The 18318-nt window shown below is 46.9% G+C and overlaps 1 protein-coding gene across 4 annotated transcripts in view; it reads left to right on the forward strand.

The window, feature by feature from the left end:
- MBOAT7 (membrane bound O-acyltransferase domain containing 7) overlaps nt 1-18318 on the forward strand; it is a 71735-nt gene that overhangs the window by 28671 nt on the left and 24746 nt on the right. The window contains exon 1 of one of the 4 annotated variants that reach the window (XM_056541934.1): nt 8772-8930. The exons of 2 other annotated variants lie outside the window; for them this stretch is intronic. The gene's annotated coding sequence lies outside the window, so the exon portion shown is untranslated. Of the gene's footprint in view, nt 1-8771; nt 8931-11602; nt 11626-18318 lie in introns of those variants that run through there. One more of the 4 variants, XM_056541933.1, reaches the window with a different exon arrangement.

Below are 18318 nucleotides of genomic sequence, written 5' to 3' on the forward strand. Positions count from 1 at the left end.
CGCCACGGTGAAATCGCGCCGTCCCGAACAGCTAATCGGACACCGGGAGGGCTCTTACCTGCCTCCTCGGTGTCCGATCGACGAATGACTGCTCCGTGCCTGAGATCCAGGCAGGAGCAGTCAAGCGCCGATAATGCTGATCACAGGCGTGTTAATACACGCCAGTGATCAGCATAGGAGATCAGTGTGTGCAGTGTTATAGGTCCCTATGGGACCTATAACACTGCAAAAAAAATGTTAAAAAAAAGTGTTAATAAAGGTAATTTAACCCCTTCCCTAATAAAAGTTTGAATCACCCCCCTTTTCCCATAAAAAAAAATAAAACTGTGTAAAAAAAAAAAAAATAAACATATGTGGTATCGCCGCGTGCGTAAATGTCCGAACTATAAAAATATATCATTAATTAAACCGCACGGTCAATGGCGTACGCGCAAAAAAATTCCAAAGTCCAAAAAAACGTATTTTGGTCACTTTTTATACCATTAAAAAAATGAATAAAAAGTGATCAAAAAGTCCGATCAAAACAAAAAAAATACCGATAAAAACTTCAGATCAGATGAGTCCTCATACCGCCCTGTACGTGGAAAAATAAAAAAGTTATAGGGGTCAGAAGATGACATTTTTAAACGTATAAATTTTCCTGCATGTAGTTATGATTTTTTCCAGAAGTGCGACAAAATCAAACCTATATAAGTAGGGTATCATTTTAACCGTATGGACCTACAGAATAATGATAAGTTGTAATTTTTACCGAAATATGCACTGCGTAGAAACGGAAGCCCCCAAAAGTTACAAAATGGTGTTTTTTTCCGATTTTGTCGCACAATGATTTTTTTTTCCGCTTTGCCGTGCATTTTTGGGTAAAATGACTAATGTCACTGCAAAGTAGAATTGGCGACGCAAAAAATAAGCCATAATATGGATTTTTAGGTGGAAAATTGAAAGGGTTATGATTTTTAAAAGGTAAGGAGGAAAAAACGAAAGTGCAAAAACGGAAAAACCCTGAGTCCTTAAGGGGTTAAGGATGTCATGGGGCAAGGGAAAGAAGAGAAATGATGGGAACAGAAGTAGAAAGGGAAAGGAAGAACAAAAGAGAAGAGGGAATGGTGAGCAGAAGGGGAGGGTAAAAGCGACAGGTAGCTAAAGGAAAGTGATCAAAGGAGGAGCACGACAGGGGGAAGAAAAGAGGAGGAGGCAGTAAGGCAGGTATTAGCAGGTATTCTTAGAGGAAATCTGTGATCTGTTTCCTGTTGCCCATACCAGGAGTAACGTGGAACAGACAAAGGGAGCATGATCCTGACACACTATAATTGTTTCTGAAAAGCTCTGGTGTTTTTAAAGGAAAACTGTCAACTTTCTCCCCCCGCACTAACCAGTGGTACTGGCTGGTAGTGCAGGGGATGCTGATCAGTTTGATGCTTACCGTGCCCGGATCCGCCACGCCGTGCGGCCCTAATGTTTTATTTTCGGGAAATGCTAATGAGGTTATAACTGGCACCGGCCGCGCTAACTGGCACTCCGACGTCAGTACCGCCGGCTGCAGCACCGCCCAGCTCATCAATATTCCTCCCCTCAATATTCATTACAGAGCGGGGAGAAGAGGGAGAGGCGGAGGGAGGAATATTGATGAGCTGGGCGGCGCTGCGGCCGGTGGCACTGACATAAGAGTGCCAATTAGCCCAGCCGGTGTCAGTTAGCACCTCATTAGCATATCCCGAAAATAGATGATTAGGGCCGAATGGCGCGGCGGATCCGGGTCCGGTAAGCATCAAACTGATCAGCATCCCCCACACTACCAGCCAGTACTGCTGGTTAGTGTGGGGGAGAAAGCTGACAGTTTTCCTTTAAGAAATCATAGTTTTATAAAGCCACTAGAAGCGGTACAAATAGTAACGGAGACACCTCCGCAGCTGCTCCCAGCCCCTTCTGGCCTTGAGTGAATTGTCTCTTTATATTCACACATAGGGAGAGATGCATCACCCAAAGCTGTCATGGCGGAGAGCAGCCTCTAGGGACTGCCCCAATGACCCTTTATCCCTCTCCCAGCTGAATTCTAAAACAATGATTTCTCAGAAACGCCCGACCGTGTCAGTATCACACTTCTTGGCCCTGATTTACTAAGAGTGTTGTGTAGTTTTCTTTGTGGGTTTTAATTCCCTACAATTTTTTTCCACTGTTTTTATTAAGGTTTACCTACATTTTGCACTTTTCCACATGTTTTTCTTATTTTTATTTTATTTTTATTTATTTTTTCACACATGCTCTGATCTGTAGAGTTTTCTTCAGCTCAAATTCACCACATTTTCTGTGGAAACCTTAGTAAATATGTTGTTTTTTTGTGAAAATGTGGGAGACACGCCTCCTTTTTAGGACACACCCCTTTTCTGGTTTTCTCAGTGAAACGGCGATTTTTTTTTTTCAATTCTGGCGCACATTCTGGCACACAACCCGATAAAACATGTCGGTTTCCAATAGTAAATCAGGGATCTTGTGTGTTTCATACTGCCCCAGGTTCATAAGGAATATGTGGAGTTGTCATACTGGCAGCTATTCTTATATGGTCGGCTTGTTCCTTGCGGCAGATCTGAAGTCATTTGCCAGCACTGCGCCGAAGTTCATTGTGGATTTTTGGTGAAGAGTCCACTGAGGAAGATATTGTTTTATACGGATATGGAAACAAATATTTATATCTATCAATAAAATATTTTATTACATAATATTCTATAATTTAAAATAAAATGATGAAAATTGTTAGTGAAATTAATTTCCAAAATATTGTTTAGTCATGCTATACAGTGGTCCCTCAAGTTACAATATTAATCGGTTCCAGGACGGCCATTGTATGTTGAAACCATCGTATGATGAGACCAGAACTCTATGGAAACCTGGTAATTGGTTCTAAAGGCACCAAAATGTCATCCAAAAATAGGAAACAGTGAGAATTAAAGAAAAATAAGTAGATAACTAATATAGATAAAGCAAATCCTTACATATAATAGTAAGAAAGATCTGCTGGGAGCTGTAATCACTGTCTATGTCAGTGTTTCCTAAGCAGGGTGCCTCCAGTTGTTGCAAAACTACAACTCCCAGCATGCCCGGACAGCCAAAGGCTGTCCGGGCATGCTGGGAGTTGTAGTTTTGCAACAACTGTGGGCACCCTGCTTGGGAAACACTGGCCTATGTAGAGGACAGGAGCTTCTTCGGGGTTCTGTACAGTACACAGTGTCCTAAAAAAGTAACATGGAGTCGCCCTAACCTGGTGTCCAAGGAGCAGGTAACCCTGGTACAGGTAAAGTGTACAGAACATGTAATACCTCCCTGTACTGTAGGGGGCGCTACCAGACATCAGTCAGTGCATACGCTTCAGTAGTACAGGTGTTTTACCAGTGAATGTCTATTCTGATTGGTCAGTTCTTTCAGCCATTGACACATTTCACAGATCTGGACTGTCTGTACATTGTATGTTGAGTCTGGTTTCAACTTACAATGGTCCAGAAAAGACCATTGTATGTTGAAACTATTGTATGTTGAGGCCATTGTAAGTTGAGGGATCACTGTATCTTCAGGCCGGTGTTTGTTACTTTTACTGTTACTCTTTTAAAGGGGTATTCCAGGAAAAAACTTTTTTATATATATCAACTGGTTCCAGAAAGTTAAACAGATTTGTAAATTACTTCTATTAAATAATCTTAATACTTTCAGTACTTATGAGCTTCTGAAGTTAAGGTTGTTCTTTTCTGTCTAAATAATCTCTGATGACACGTGTCTCGGGAAACGACCAGTTTAGAAGCAAATTCCCATAGCAAACCTCTTCTAAACTGGGTGGTTCCCGAGACACGAGTCATCAGAGATTACTTAGAACAACCTAAACTTCAGAAGCTCATAAGTACTGAAAGGATTAAGATTTTTTAATAGAAGTACCGTATTTATCGGCGTATAACACGCACTTTTTAGGCAAAATTTTTTAGCCTAAAGTCTATGTGCGTGTTATACGCCGATAGACCCCCAGGAAAGGCAGGGGGAGAGAGGCAGTCGCTGCCCGCTTCTCTTCCCCTGCCTTTCCTGGGGTCTAGAGCCCTGCTGCCGGCCCTTCTCTCCCCCTGTCTATCGGTGCCGCTGCCCGTTCTGTCCCCCTGACTATCGGTGCCGACGCCCCATTGGCGGCGCCGATAGCCAGAGGGAGAGAAGCGGCGCCGACAGCCAGGGGGAGAGAAGGGGCAGCGGCACCCATTGCCGGCGCTGCTGCCCCGTTGCCTCCCCCATCCCCGGTAGCATATTTACCTGTTGCCGGGGTCGGGTCCGCGCTGCTTCAGGCCTCCGGTGTGCGTCCCCTGCGTCGTTGCTATGCGCTGCACGGCGCGGCGCATGACGTCAGTGCGCCTTGCATAGCAGCGACCTAGGGGATGCACACCGGAGGCTTGAAGCAGCGCGGACCCGACCCCGGCAACAGGTAATTATGCAACCGGGGATGGGGGGAGGCAACGGGGCAGCGGCGCCGGCAATGGGTGCCGCTGCCCCTTCTCTCCCCCTGGCTGTCGGCGCCGGCAATGGGGCGCCGGCACCGATAGTCAGGGGGACAGAACGGGCAGCGGCGCCGATAGCCAGGGGGAGAGAAGGGCCGGCAGCAGCGCTCTAGACCCCAGGAAAGGCAGGGGGAGAGAAGCCGGCAGCGACGGCCTCTCCCCCCCTGCCTTTCCTGGGGGTGTATCGGGGTATACATGCGCGCACACGCACCCTCATTTTACCATGGATATTTGAGTAAAAAACTTTTTTTACCCAAATATCCTTGGTAAAATGAGGGTGCGTGTTATAGGCCGGTGCGTGGTATACCCCGATAAATACGGTAATTTACAAATCTGTTTAACTTTCTGGAGCCAGTTGCTATATAAAAAAAAGTTTTTTTTTCCTGGATAACCCCTTTAATCTATACTCAGGTAGGAGTACTGTCATCTCCGATTCTGCCCTAACATCTGCATGATGCCAAATTTAGAAATGCACAGTCAGGAAATCTAGTCCGCAGCAATATTAAAAATTTATGGGATCAATGATTTCCTTTTTTTCTGCCTTTGTAATGTTTGATTGGAGATATTGTCAGCAAATAACATTTATAGTCATTAGTTTATAATTCTGTAAGTATAATTTTACAAGCAATTTCCTGTGATTTAGACGAAGGGGGTTTTCTGTATATGATTTCCATAGAATGCTATGGGTAAAGGCAAAGGTATAACTTAAAGGGGTTATCCAGGCAAAAACTTTTTTTTATATATCAACTGGCTCCGGAAAGTTAAACAGATTTGTAAATTACTTCTATAAAAAAATCTTAATCCTTCCAATAGTTATTTGCTTCTGAAGTTTTCTGTCTAACTGCTCAATGATGATGTCACGTCCCGGGACGTGAGTCATCAGAGAGCAGTTAGACAGAAAACTACTCAACTTCAGAAGCTAATAACTATTGGAAGGATTAAGATTTTTTAATACAAGTATTTTACAAATCTGTTTAACTTTCCGGAGCCAGTATAAAAAAAAAAAAAGTTTTGGCCTGGAATACACCTTTAAAGTTCTCATGTCCCGATGCATGACTTGTAACAGAGCCCCTTACCATGTGCATTTCTAATACAGTGGTCCCTCAAGTTACAATATTAATTGGTTCTGGGACGACCATTGTATGTTGAAACAATTGTATGTTGAGACCAGAACTCTATGGAAACTTGGTAATTGGTTCTAAAGCCCCAAAATGTCATCCAAAAATAGGAAAAAGTGAGGATTAAAGAAAAATAAGAAGATAATTAATATAGATAAAGCAAATCCTTACATATAAAAGATCTGCTGGGAGCTGTAAATCACTGTCTATTTCAGTGTTTTTCAAGCAGGGAGCCTCCCGCTGTTGCAAAACTACACCTCCCAGCATGCCAGGACCGCCATAGGCTGTCCGGGCATGCTGGGAGTTGTAGTTTTGCAACAGCTGGGGGCACCCTGCTTGGGAAACACTGGTCTATGTAGAGGACAGGAGCTTCTTCCGGGTCCTGTACAGTACACGCAATGTCCTAAAAAAGTAACATGGAGTCACCCTCACTGGTGTCCAAAGGAGCAGCTAACCCTGGTACAGGTAAAGTGTACAGAACTTGTAATACCTCCCTGTACTGTAGGGGGCGCTACCAGACACCAGTCAGTGCATACGCTTCAGTAATGCAGGTGTTTTACCAGTAAATTGCCCATCCTGATTGGTCAGTTCTTCCGGCCATTGACATGTTTCGCAGATCTGGACTGTACATTGTATGTTGAGTCTGGTTTCAACTTACAATGGTCCAGAAAAGACCATTGTATGTTGAAACTATTGTATGTTGAGGCCATTGTAAGTTGAGGGATCACTGTACTGGATTCCTCTTATGTGGCAGAAGGTCCTTTGCGCCCCCTCAGGCACCCTACGCCCCCGAGTATTGCTTATGGGTCACAACACAACCACATTCACTAGTGTGATCCTATGTCACACAGCCACAAGTCCTTGTGTAGCTTTAGTGCATCAGCCTTAGAAGTAGAGCAACTTAGGCTTCTTTCACCCTGCTGTTAGTACACGGCAGTGTGACGGCCGTCGGGAGAGCCGGGCAGAATAACGGAAGAAAAATTACGGCTTGTGCCGTCTTTTTCACCCGCAATTCATAACGGCGGCCCCCATAATAGTAAATGGGAGCCACCTGGACCCATTGTTGCCCGTTGCTCCCCGTCATGAGAACGGCCGATAAAGTCAGCAAAAAAAAAAAAAGAGAGACTTTGATGGCCGCTCTTGACGGGGAGCAACAGCAGTGTGAAAGGGGCCTGACTTGGACATCTGACAGTGCTAGTGCGGGATCTCGGCTCCAATCGGCTACATGCTGGGGGTATAAATATTTATAAGGGGGCATTGATTAGGGACTAGGGGTTAGTGAACGCAATTGCAGACACCCTTGTGATTAGGCAGGTTAGCACAGGTGACGTTGTTGTCAATTTCCCTTTAGTTCTGGAGCCACATGGTGACTTAGGCTTTGACACTGGTTATACAGCTAAAAATAGTTGATTTGTACAACTGCTTGAATCGTACTGTATTGCAGCTTATGTTGTGACTTGCAGGTGGCCGCAACCCAACAATCCCAGAAGTCTATAGATATTTACATAGGGCCTTTGGCTGTCCAGGCATGCTGAGAGTTGTAGTTTTACAACAGCTGGTGGCAAACGGATTGGAAAACACTGATTTAGGGTTATTGCAGATGTCCGGCAATCGCGGTGAGTCCTGGCTGCTTATAGTAGCCACTTCTTACCAGCTTTTGAGCTTATTCAAAACCCTATAGCTCGTGAAGAGTGTACTTGTATGCCCTGCGTCCTCTCCAGCAAAAAACTAACTTATCCCCCTATCCACAGGATAGGGGATGAGCAACTGATCGTGGGGGGTCCGACCTCTGGGACCCCTGCGATCTCAGAGACGGGCCCCGGTGCTCAATGAAGAGCGCATGCTGCAGACGGCACGCGCTCCATTCATTTCTATGGGAGCGCCGAAAAGACCGGAGTACAGCACTCAGACTCCCATAGAAATGAATGGAGCGTGTGCCGTCTACCGGTAGATAACACACGCTCCTCACTGAGAGCGCCAGGGTCTCATCCCAAAGATTGCATGGGATCCCAGCAGTTGGATCCTCGCGATCAGCTGCTTATTCCCTATCCTGTGGAGTTCTCCTTAAAACTAGTAAAGCATAACCCAAAGAACTATACAAACTGAGTATAAATGGAATTGTACCGACCTGAAGAATAAGATTCAAATGTCATGTGGTTTTTCACTTTTTTTTTTTAATTTCACATCACTGGTTTTGCAGTTTATTTTATGAAAATGTGAAGGGTTACAATAGCAAGTGCAATTGGTGCAGCAAAGAAAACACGAGCTCTTGCTCTTAAAAGGTGAGGGTGGAAAAATTATATTACAAAAACAAAAATGGCCTTGTCTTTAAAGGGGTACTCCAGTGGAAAACACATTTTTTTTTTTAAATCAACTGGTGCCACAAAGTTAGACAGATTTGCAAATTACTCCTATTTAAAAATCTTAATCCTTCCAGTGCTTAACAGCTGCTGTACACTCCACAGGAATTTGTATTTCTTTCTGGAGTTCTTTTCAGTCTGACCACAGTTCTCTCTGCTGACACCTCTGTCCAGAGCAGGATAGGTTTGCTATGGAGATTTGATTGTACTCTGGACAGTTCCTGACATGGACAGAGGTGTCAGCAGAGAGCACTGTGGTCAGACAGAAAAGAATTCCAGAAAGAAAAACAACTTCTTCTGTAGTATACAGCAGCTGATAAGTACTGGAAGGATTAAGATTTTTAAATAGAAGTAATTAACAAATCTGTGTAACTTTCTGACACCAGTTGATTTAAAAAAAAAAAAAAAAAAATTCCATTGGAGTACCCTTTAAAGAGCATAAGTAACTTCCCTGTGGTTTTGTAACAAAAAAGTGCCAAAAACTAATAAGCATCCACATGGGCCTCTCTGACTCCCCTTTACTGTCACACCGTTCACTAGTGGCTGTCAGGGGACAGCACAGCCCCAGCCACATGTACGTTGCACTTCCCACATTAGTTACTAACGTGCATTAAAGTGCGGTCCTGAAATAGTTAATACATGCAGCATGCGTTGCGCACAGCCCATTCCCCCCCGCCCCTTACAACTTGAGTGATGGACAGCCGGCCAATCACCTTGCAGCGACGCCAGGCATCTTCCAATCGGCGCTGAGGAGGCGAGGTGGGGTTGATGAGGTCACAAGGAAGCGGCTCATCCCATGAACTGAGGGGGGTGGCGGCGACCATGACAGGATTCCATTTCCCTATTCCCTCACCTGTGTAATGAATGGTTGCTCTTTAAACAATTCGAGCCTTCAGCTGTTGTGCTTTCTAAGGATCAACCATTAGAAGGTGAGTGCGGGGGAGCTCGGGTCTGTCGTAATATACAATCACGGGGCTGCACTACACACATTTGTTACATTTATGGTATGTCACACAGGCGAAGCCATGTCACAGCTAGTTGTGCTGGGCTCTGCTGCTGGCTATTGGGGAGTGGATAAGCAATACTAGATACAGACCCTCCCCCCTCATCAGAATATTTGAATAATTTATCATATAACTAGTTAAACATTTCCCTTTAGCCAGTGGTATTCAACCTGTGACTTTCATCTGTTGCAAAACTACAACTTCCAGCATGCCAGGACAGCCTACGGCTGTCCTGGCATGCTGGGAGTTGTAGTTTTTCAACAGAGTTCCACAGGTTGGAGACTTTTGCACTACTTTAGACTATAAAGCCCTGTTCACACTAGGGGGGTATTTATCATTGTCACTTGTACAGTGATCCCTCAACATACAATGGTAATTTGTTCCAAATGAACCATCATTACTTGATTCCATCGTATGTTGAGGGATCCGTGCAATGGTAATATAGAAAGTTATACTCGTGTGTCCCCGCCGCTCCAGACCGTCACCGCTGCCCTGGATCATCGCTCTCCATCGCCGCCATCATGTCCCTGGGGTGTCCCCGCCACTTTGTACCGTCACCGCTGCCCTGAATCGTCGCTCTCCATCACGTCCCTGGGGTGTCCCCACCGCTTTGGACTGTCACCGCTGCCCTGGATCGTCGCTCTCCATCGCCGTCATCACGTCTCTGGGGTGTCCCCGCCGCTTTGAACCGTCACCGTTGCCCTGGATCTTCGCTCTCCATCACCGCCATGACGTCCCTGGGGTGTCCCCGCCACTTTGGGCCGTCACCGCGGCCCTGGATCATCGCTCTCCATCGCCGTCATCACCTCCCTGGGGTGTCCCCGCCGCTTTGGACCGTCACTGCTGCCCTGGATCTTCGTTCTCCATCGCTGCCATCACGTCCCTGGGGTGTCCCCGCCACTTTGGATCGTCACCACTGCCCTGGATCATCGCTCTCCATCACCGCCATGACGTCCCTGAGGTGTCCCCGCCACTTTGGATCGTCACCGCTGCCCTGGATCGTCGCTCTCCATCACCGCCATGACGTCCCTGAGGTGTCCCCACCACTTTGGATCGTCACCGCTGCCCTGGATCGTCGCTCTCCATCGCCGTCATCACGTCCCTGGGGAGTCCCCGTCGCTTTGGACCGTCACCACTGCCCTGGATCGTCGCTCTCCATCGCCGCCATCACGTCCCTGGGGTGTCGCCGCCGCTTTGGGCTGTCACCGCTGCCCTGGATCATCGCTTTCCATCGCTGCCATCACGTCCCTGGGGTGTCCCCGCCGCTTTGGGCCGTCACCGCTGCCCTGGATCATCGCTCTCAATCACCGCCATGACGTCCCTGAGGTATCCCCACCACTTTGGATCGTCACCACTGCCCTGGATCATCGCTCTCCATCACCGCCATGACGTCCCTGAGGTGTCCCCGCCACTTTGGATCGTCACCGCTGCCCTGGATCGTCGCTCTCCATCACCGCCATGACGTCCCTGAGGTGTCCCCGCCACTTTGGATTGTCACCACTGCCCTGGATCGTCGCTCTCCATCGCCGTCATCACGTCCCTGAGGAGTCCCCGCTGCTTTGGACCGTCACCGCTGCCCTGGATCGTCGCTCTCCATAGCCGTCATGACGTCGCCGCACACGCGGCTCCTATTGGATGATGGGACGGCGTGTGTGGCGACTGAGAGCGACGGCCATGCAGCAGAGCATGGAGGACGGTCCGGAACATCTGAGACAGGTGAGTGACACTCACCGCAGCACACATGGCACATTAACCTGTTAAGGACCAAGGGCGTACCTGTACGCCCTGAGTCCGCTACCTTTCTATAACAGCGTGGCCCCGCGTCATAGCGGGTTGGGCCCGGCCTTTAACAATGTCTAAAGTGAAACTAAACTACCCCCGGCTAGCTCAGTGGGCTATTCGGGACCGCGGCGGTGAATTTTTGGGTAAAATGACTGATGTCATTGCAAAGTAGAATTGGTGGCGCAAAAAATAAGCCATCATGTGGATTTTTAGGTGCAAAATTGAAAGAGTTATGATTTTTTTTTAAATGAAAGTGCAAAAACAGAAAAAAAACCTGGTCCTTAAGGGGTTAAACAGCTGCTAAAGCATTGTGTGTTGAAATGATCGTATGTCGGGGGATCACTGTAATGTACTTATCTAAATGTCGTCACAAGATGTATTTGTAATATATAAGTATATGCTTAAAGGGGTACTCCGGAGAATCATTTTTAATCTATAAAGATGTCCAAGCTGTATTTCCAGCTCTTCGTAAACATGCCCTGTTCCCGGGGAGAGCCGGAATCCCATGTAGGGGATTGAAGGGGGTCATAGCAGTCAGACCACCATTGATCTAAAACTTATAGGGATAAGTTTTGCTGCATTATAGTTCACCTTTAACTTAAAAGACAACAACAAAAACTATACTTGCCTCCAATATTGCTGCTCCTGGTCTCCGGCCTGCTCCACTTCCTGGTGTCGGGGGTTAATAGGTCAGAATGCTGCTCAGCCAATCACTGGCTGAGGCAGGACACTGCTGTGACCAGTGATTGGCTGAGAGACACTCTGACCTATTGACCCCCTACACCAGGAAGTAAAGAATGGGATTAGGGATAACGGAAGCAGCAGGAAAGCGCAGGAAGTAAGTATAGTTTTTTGTTTGTTTTAAAGGAGTAGTATAGTGAAAATTTTCTTCATCCTATTGTGCCCGGGCTGCAAAACAAAACAAACATTAACTCCCCTTCCCCCGTCCCCCCTTTCCGTCGCTATAGTTTTTCGGTCATCTGGTCCGGTCTTCAGCCTTCTTCTGTGTGCACGGATTGTCAGCCGCAGCGATGTTCCGCCACGGCCGGTGATAGGCTGAGCCCAGTGTCATGTAAGGAGCCCGGGCAGCAGGAAGAAGGCGGGACCCAGGCTCCTTACATGACACTGGCCTCAGCCTATATCCTTGGGCATTTTTATAGAAAAAATCTTTTCACCGGAGTACCCCTTTATAAGAGCAACAGGACATTGAATTCCGCTGTTGACTTGTAGTTTTTTTTGTTTTAGTTTTTTTGCAAAAATGCCACAAGTGCTCCACAGTGGAGTGTATTTTTTTTATTTTTTTGTGAAAAAATGCTGCAGTCCGATGTTAGCTTAAAGTCAATTGGGATTTATAAAACGCCAACCCACTTGGCATTTGTTTCCCTCATCTTTGGCTTTTTTTTTTGCGGTTTTGGGCTTAATGCCAGTTTCTAAAATCACAGCATGTTAAGACTATAGTGTATTTTTTTTTTTGGGACAAAAAAACGCCAGAAAAAAATTGGAAACTTCGCCTAAGGCAGTGATTCCCAACCGGAACCTTTGCTCCAACAGGCAATTTTATTTTTATTTTTTATTTTTAAATCTCCCGCCCCATCCTACGCACCAGTGAATCACGGCGGGAAGGGGAGGAATGCAATGGGGGTAGTGCATTAATTTTTCCCGCCCCCCGTTTCTACCTGGCCCGCCTGATTCTACCCGGCCCACCGATTCTTCCTGGCCCCCCCAGGAGGACGGATCAGCTCCGCTTTCACCCTTGTCCACTTTCCTGTCATCCATGTCCACCTTGTCCGCCCATCACCCATGTTAACCACCCCTCTGACCACCCCCCAGTTTACCCCCCTATAACCAATGTCCAACCCCCACTGTCCCTTTGTCACCCCTGTCCACCCCTCTGTTACCACCTTTTAATTCCTGTACACCCCCCTGTCACCCATGTACACTCCTCTACACCCCTGTGTTACCCATGCCCACTCCTTTATACCCCTCTGTCACCCATGTACACTCCTCTACACCCCCCTGTCACCCATGTACACTCCTCTACACCCCCCTGTCACCCATGTACACTCCTCTACACCCCGTGTCACCCATGTACACTCCTCTACACCCCTCTGTCACCCATGTACAGCCCTCTACACCCCTCTGTCCCCCATGTACACTCCTCTACACCCCTCTGTCCCCCATGTACACTCCTCTACACCCCTCTGTCACCCATGTACACTCCTCTACACCCCTCTGTCCCCCATGTACACTCCTCTACACCCCTCTGTCCCCCATGTACACTCCTCTACACCCCTCTGTCCCCCATGTACACTCCTCTACACCCCTCTGTCCACCATGTACACTCCTCTACACCCCTCTGTCACCCATGTACACTCCTCTACACCCCTCTGTCTCCCATGTACACCCCTCTGTCTCCCATGTACGCTCTTCTACACCCCTCTGTCACCCATGCACACTCCTCTACACACCTGTCACCCATGTACACTCCTCTATACCCCTCTGTCACCCATGCACACTCCTCTACACACCTGTCACCCATGTACACTCCTCTATACCCCTCTGTCACCCATGCACACTCCTCTACACACCTGTCACCCATGTACACTCCTCTACACCCCTCTGTCACCCATGCACACTCCTCTACACACCTGTCACCCATGTACACTCCTCTACACACCTGTCACCCATGTACACTCCTCTATACCCCTCTGTCACCCATGCACACTCCTCTACACCCCTCTGTCACCCATGTACACCCATGCACACTCCTCTACACACCTGTCACCCATGTACACTCCTCTACACACCTGTCACCCATGTACACTCCTCTATACCCCTCTATCACCCATGTACACTCCTCTACACCCCTCTGTCACCCATGTACACCTTTCTGCTCCCTTCTGTTATCCCTTTACACCTATACTCCCCTTTATTCCTCCTCACTTCTAAAAAGAGAACCTGGATGCTGATGCTGGAAAAGTGCGGAGCCTAATAGGTTGTTTGTGGCTGGAATAAATCGTCATGACACCGTGGACCAGATGGAGAAGAGAAACCACGCTGATACCCACCACAGATTTTGTGCTTCGCATTGCGGCTATTGTCTTTTATTTTTTATTTTTGCTCGTAGGGGTTCCCCGCGAAAAAAATTAAATTTTTTTTAATTTTTTTCAAGGGGTTTCCTGAGCCGAAAAAGGTTGGAAAATACTGGCCTAAGGCCTCGTTCACATCTGTGTTAGAAGCTTCATTTAGGGTCTCAGAATTCAGAGTCTGTTTTACACCGTACACTGGGGGATCCCTATAAATGACATTGGGGGAGATTTATCAAAATATTGTCCAGAGGAAAAGTTGCCCATAGCAACCAATCAGATTGCTTCTTCCATTTTGCAGAGGCCTTGTTAAAAATGAAACAAGCAAGCTGATTGGTCGCTATGGGCAACTTTTCCTCTGGACAGGTTTTCATAAATCTTCCCCATTGACTTTAGTTGGGTCCATCTGGTGTCCACTAGAGATGAGTGAAGTTACAGTGATTCGATTCGTCCCGAACTTCTCGGCTCGGCAGTTGCTGACTTTAGCATGCGTAAATTAGTTCAGCTTTCGGGTGCTCCGGTGGGCTGGAAAAGGTGGATACAGTCCTAAGAGAGAGTCTCCAGCCCACCGGAGCACCTGAAAGCTGAACTAATTAATGCAGGCTAAAGTCAGCAACTTCCGAGCCGAGAAGTTTGTGACGAATCGAATCACTGTAACTTCGCTCATCTCTAGTGGACACCTATTTAGCAGGATCAAACCGGATGAAAAAATTACTGGTGAGAAGGCGTTCCTGTGCTCGGCTCTTTCCGCTCACTACTTGCCCAGTGTTTCCATAACCTTCTTTGTAACAGTATAGAGAGATGTACAGGCACTCCGCCAGTTCTCCAATCTTTATCCACCTGGATGCTCCTGTTCTCCACATAGGTGCAGGTTGTGGAGTTGGAATCCACATCAGTCAGGAATTTATGGCATTTCCTGCATAAATGTTATGAATGTCTGAGTGGGCAATTCTACTTAACCCCTTAAGGACGCAGCCCTTTTTCACCTTAAGGACTGAGCCCTTTTTCGCAATTCTGACCACCGTCACTTTACGAATTAATAACGCGAAAACGCTTTTACCGAATATTCTGATTCTGAGATTGTTTTTTCGTGACATATTCTACTTTATTTCGGTGGTAAATTTTCGGCGTTACTTGCATCCTTTTTTGGTGAAAAATCCCAAAATGTCATGAAAATTTAGCATTTTTCTAATTTTGAAGCTCTCTACTTGTAAGGAAAATGGATATTCACAATAAATTAAATTTTTCTTCACAAATACAATATGTCCACTTTATGTTGGCATCATAAAATGGACATATTTTTGCTTTTTGAAAAAATTAGAGGGCTTCAAAGTAGAGCAGCAATTTTCAAAAATGTCATGAAGATTGCTAAATCTGAAGGGACAGATGTTACAGAACTACAACTCCCAGCATGCCTGGGCAGTCAAGGCATGCTGAGAGTTGTAGTTTAGCAACATCTGGAGGGCTACCATTTGGGCACCACTGTAACAGTGGTCTCCAAACTGTGACCCTCCAGATGTTGCAAAACTACAACTCCCAGCATGCTCCCGGCATGCTGGGAGTTGCAGTTTGGCCTTCCTAGTGGTTGCCACAGTAAGATCGTTTTTACTTTAACTTTCAATCCCCCCCCCCACCGTCGATTCCCTACCTGAGCAAGTATCCAGCAGGCTCCAGTGAAGATCCCGGGTCCCCAGGCATCTTCTCCTGCAGGTACGGCCTCCATCTTCTTCCCAGATTCCCTCGACATCCAGGGGCGGGCAGAACGGGGGGTTGCCATGGCAACCCCCTGTCCTGGGCTGCCATTGGTCAGAACTCCGTTCTGACTAATGGCAGGGGATAGGAGGAGATCGCAGCTCTGCGACCTCACTCCTATCCCTTAGGCTGATCGGTGCTGTTGCTGACAACTCCGATCAGCCCTATTTTCCAGGTGATCGGGTCACCAGAGACCCAATCAGCCCGAATTGGAGAAAATCGCATGTCTGAATTGACATGCGATTTTCTCCGATCGATGACATGGGGGGGTCTCAGGACCACCCTGGGCGATGTGCCGGGGTGCCTGCTGAATGATTTCAGCAGGCATCCGGCTCCGGTCCCCAACCGGCTAGCGGTGGGGATCGGATTTCCCACGGGCGTATGGATACGCCCTGTGTCCTTAAGGACTCGGAATGCAGGGCGTATCCATACGCCCTGTGTCCTGAAGAGGTTAAATCTTGTAGTTCATCAAACAATTTAAAAACATCCCTCCTGTCCACAAGTGACTCTGCAAGGATGTTCGTGTCTAGTCTCCAAGTCTGCTGAGAAAAGTACAGTCTGTAAATTCACCCTACAGAACTTATAAGCAAAATTTTGTTCAGAAATTCTGCTCGGAAATTCCGGTGCAACAGCTTTACATTGTTTTCACCTCAGAATTTTGGAGAATTCCAGACCAGCTGTAACATGTACTTCCTATCGGTGGAATTCCACGCAAACTGCATTGCTGTCAGTGGTGACGGTGCATGTCCACACACTCCTAGCACCAAAGGACTTCAGGTGGAGATACCATCTGCTTTGAGTGCCACAGGAGTATCAGGCCTGGGCTTATATGGATATTCCGGCCTTAGACATCTTATCCCCTACCTAAAGGATAGGGGATAAGATGTCTCATCGCGGGGGGTCCTGCCGCTGGGACCGCGATCTCCATGCAGCCACAGGCCTTCTGTGCCGGGAGCTGCTCCCAAGACTTGACATCACAGCCACGCCCCTTCCATTCATGTTTATAAGAGGGGGCGTGATGGCAGTCACACCCCCTCCCATAGACCTGGATGGAGGGGGCGTAGCCGTGACGTCAAGTCTCGGGAGCAGCTCCCAACACAGAAGGCCGGTGGCTGCATGGAGATCCCAGTGGTCCCTGCGACGGCACCCTTGCAATCAGACATCCTTTGGATAGGGGATAAGATGTCTAAGGCTGGAATTCCCCTTTAAACTTGTAAGGATATGTTCACAAGGCAGAATGTTTGCTCGGAAAATTTCTGAACAGACATGCCGCAGGTGCCAGAACAATGAGCCAACGCTTGGACTTCTCAGAAATGCGGCATCGCCATCGGAGGCAATGCATTTCCGAACAGATTCCACAGAAAGAAGTGGCATGTCTTTCTGCGTAGTCCGGAGTTGGAATTCCAGCAGCGAAAATATCTGCCGTGTGCCTGGTGCAGCAGAGATCTATTAAAAACAATGGGAGTCTGCTGCAACCGAATTTCCGAGCAGAATTTTTCTGCCAGGTTCCGCTCAGAAATTCCGCTATGTGAATGAGGCCTTAATGGAATAGTCCAGGAAAAGTTGATACAATGTTCCATGCTTAGTGGATTAGTAGTCATACCCGGTGCAGGGCCCAAAAGTAAGGTTTATAACTCAGTGGGCCAGATTTATCGATCAACCTGAAACCAAAACTGGATTTGCTCATAGCGACCAATCACAGCTCATCTTTTATTTTACCAGAGCTTGTTAAGATAGGAAAGCTGAGCTGTGATTGGTCGCTGTGGGCAAATCCAGTTTTTGTTTCAGGTAGATTGATATATCTGGGCCAGTGTATTGGTGTGGAGTTCCCCTTTAATCAACCTACCCTAGTTTATTTCTGTTGAACTGGCGCATTATTGAAAAGATGGGGAAAATGTATCAAAACTAGCGAAAGTTGAAAAAAGTTGCCTTAGCAACCAGTCAGGTGACACCTTCCCTCTTCCCACACATTTTCCACCAGGGAGGCCTCTATACCCGATATAGAGCAGTGATCCTCAAACTGTGGCCCTCCAGATGTTGCAAATCTACAACTCCCAGCCTGTCCGGACATGCTGGAAGTTTTAGTTTTGCAACATCTGGAGGGCCACAGTTTGGAGATCATGATGATTATAGAATAATGACCAACCTGTCCCTTTAAACAGGCTGCGATCTCATAGATTTAAAGAGCCTTTGAATGGCTCAGCCATCATACAGGCAGCGCGGCATAAACAATCGCTGAATCGTCGGTGCTGCCCATCACTTTCATTATTTATTTATTTTTTATCTAAAACGATGTAATTAATCAATAACCGAGCCTGTTTGACCGATATTAACCCTGTGTATTAAAGCCCCATTGTGTTTGTATCCCATTTGTCTGTTGAAATTTTACAAGTATCTAGAGATGAATATTCTGATTTTCAGCTGCTATAATATTAGTATTGGTGGAAATTTGCATTTAGGTTACCATACCAACTGGTATATCAGGCAGCCTGTCAATATAAATGCATCTGCTAAGACTTGTGGTTTCTGTCATAAATAAAAGCCACAGCCCAGTGCTGGATCCGACATGGACTCCTGAGGCCTGCAGTAGTTCCCATTGGCTTATATTTGGTTCTGTTGAGGTGTTCATTGTTTTGTTCCCTTACAACGAACAAGAGCAATGGAGACAACTGAGTGTGTTCATTGAGTGTTTT

The sequence above is a fragment of the Hyla sarda genome, chromosome 10 (assembly GCF_029499605.1).
Source record: "Hyla sarda isolate aHylSar1 chromosome 10, aHylSar1.hap1, whole genome shotgun sequence".
Lineage (NCBI taxonomy): Eukaryota > Metazoa > Chordata > Amphibia > Anura > Hylidae > Hyla > Hyla sarda.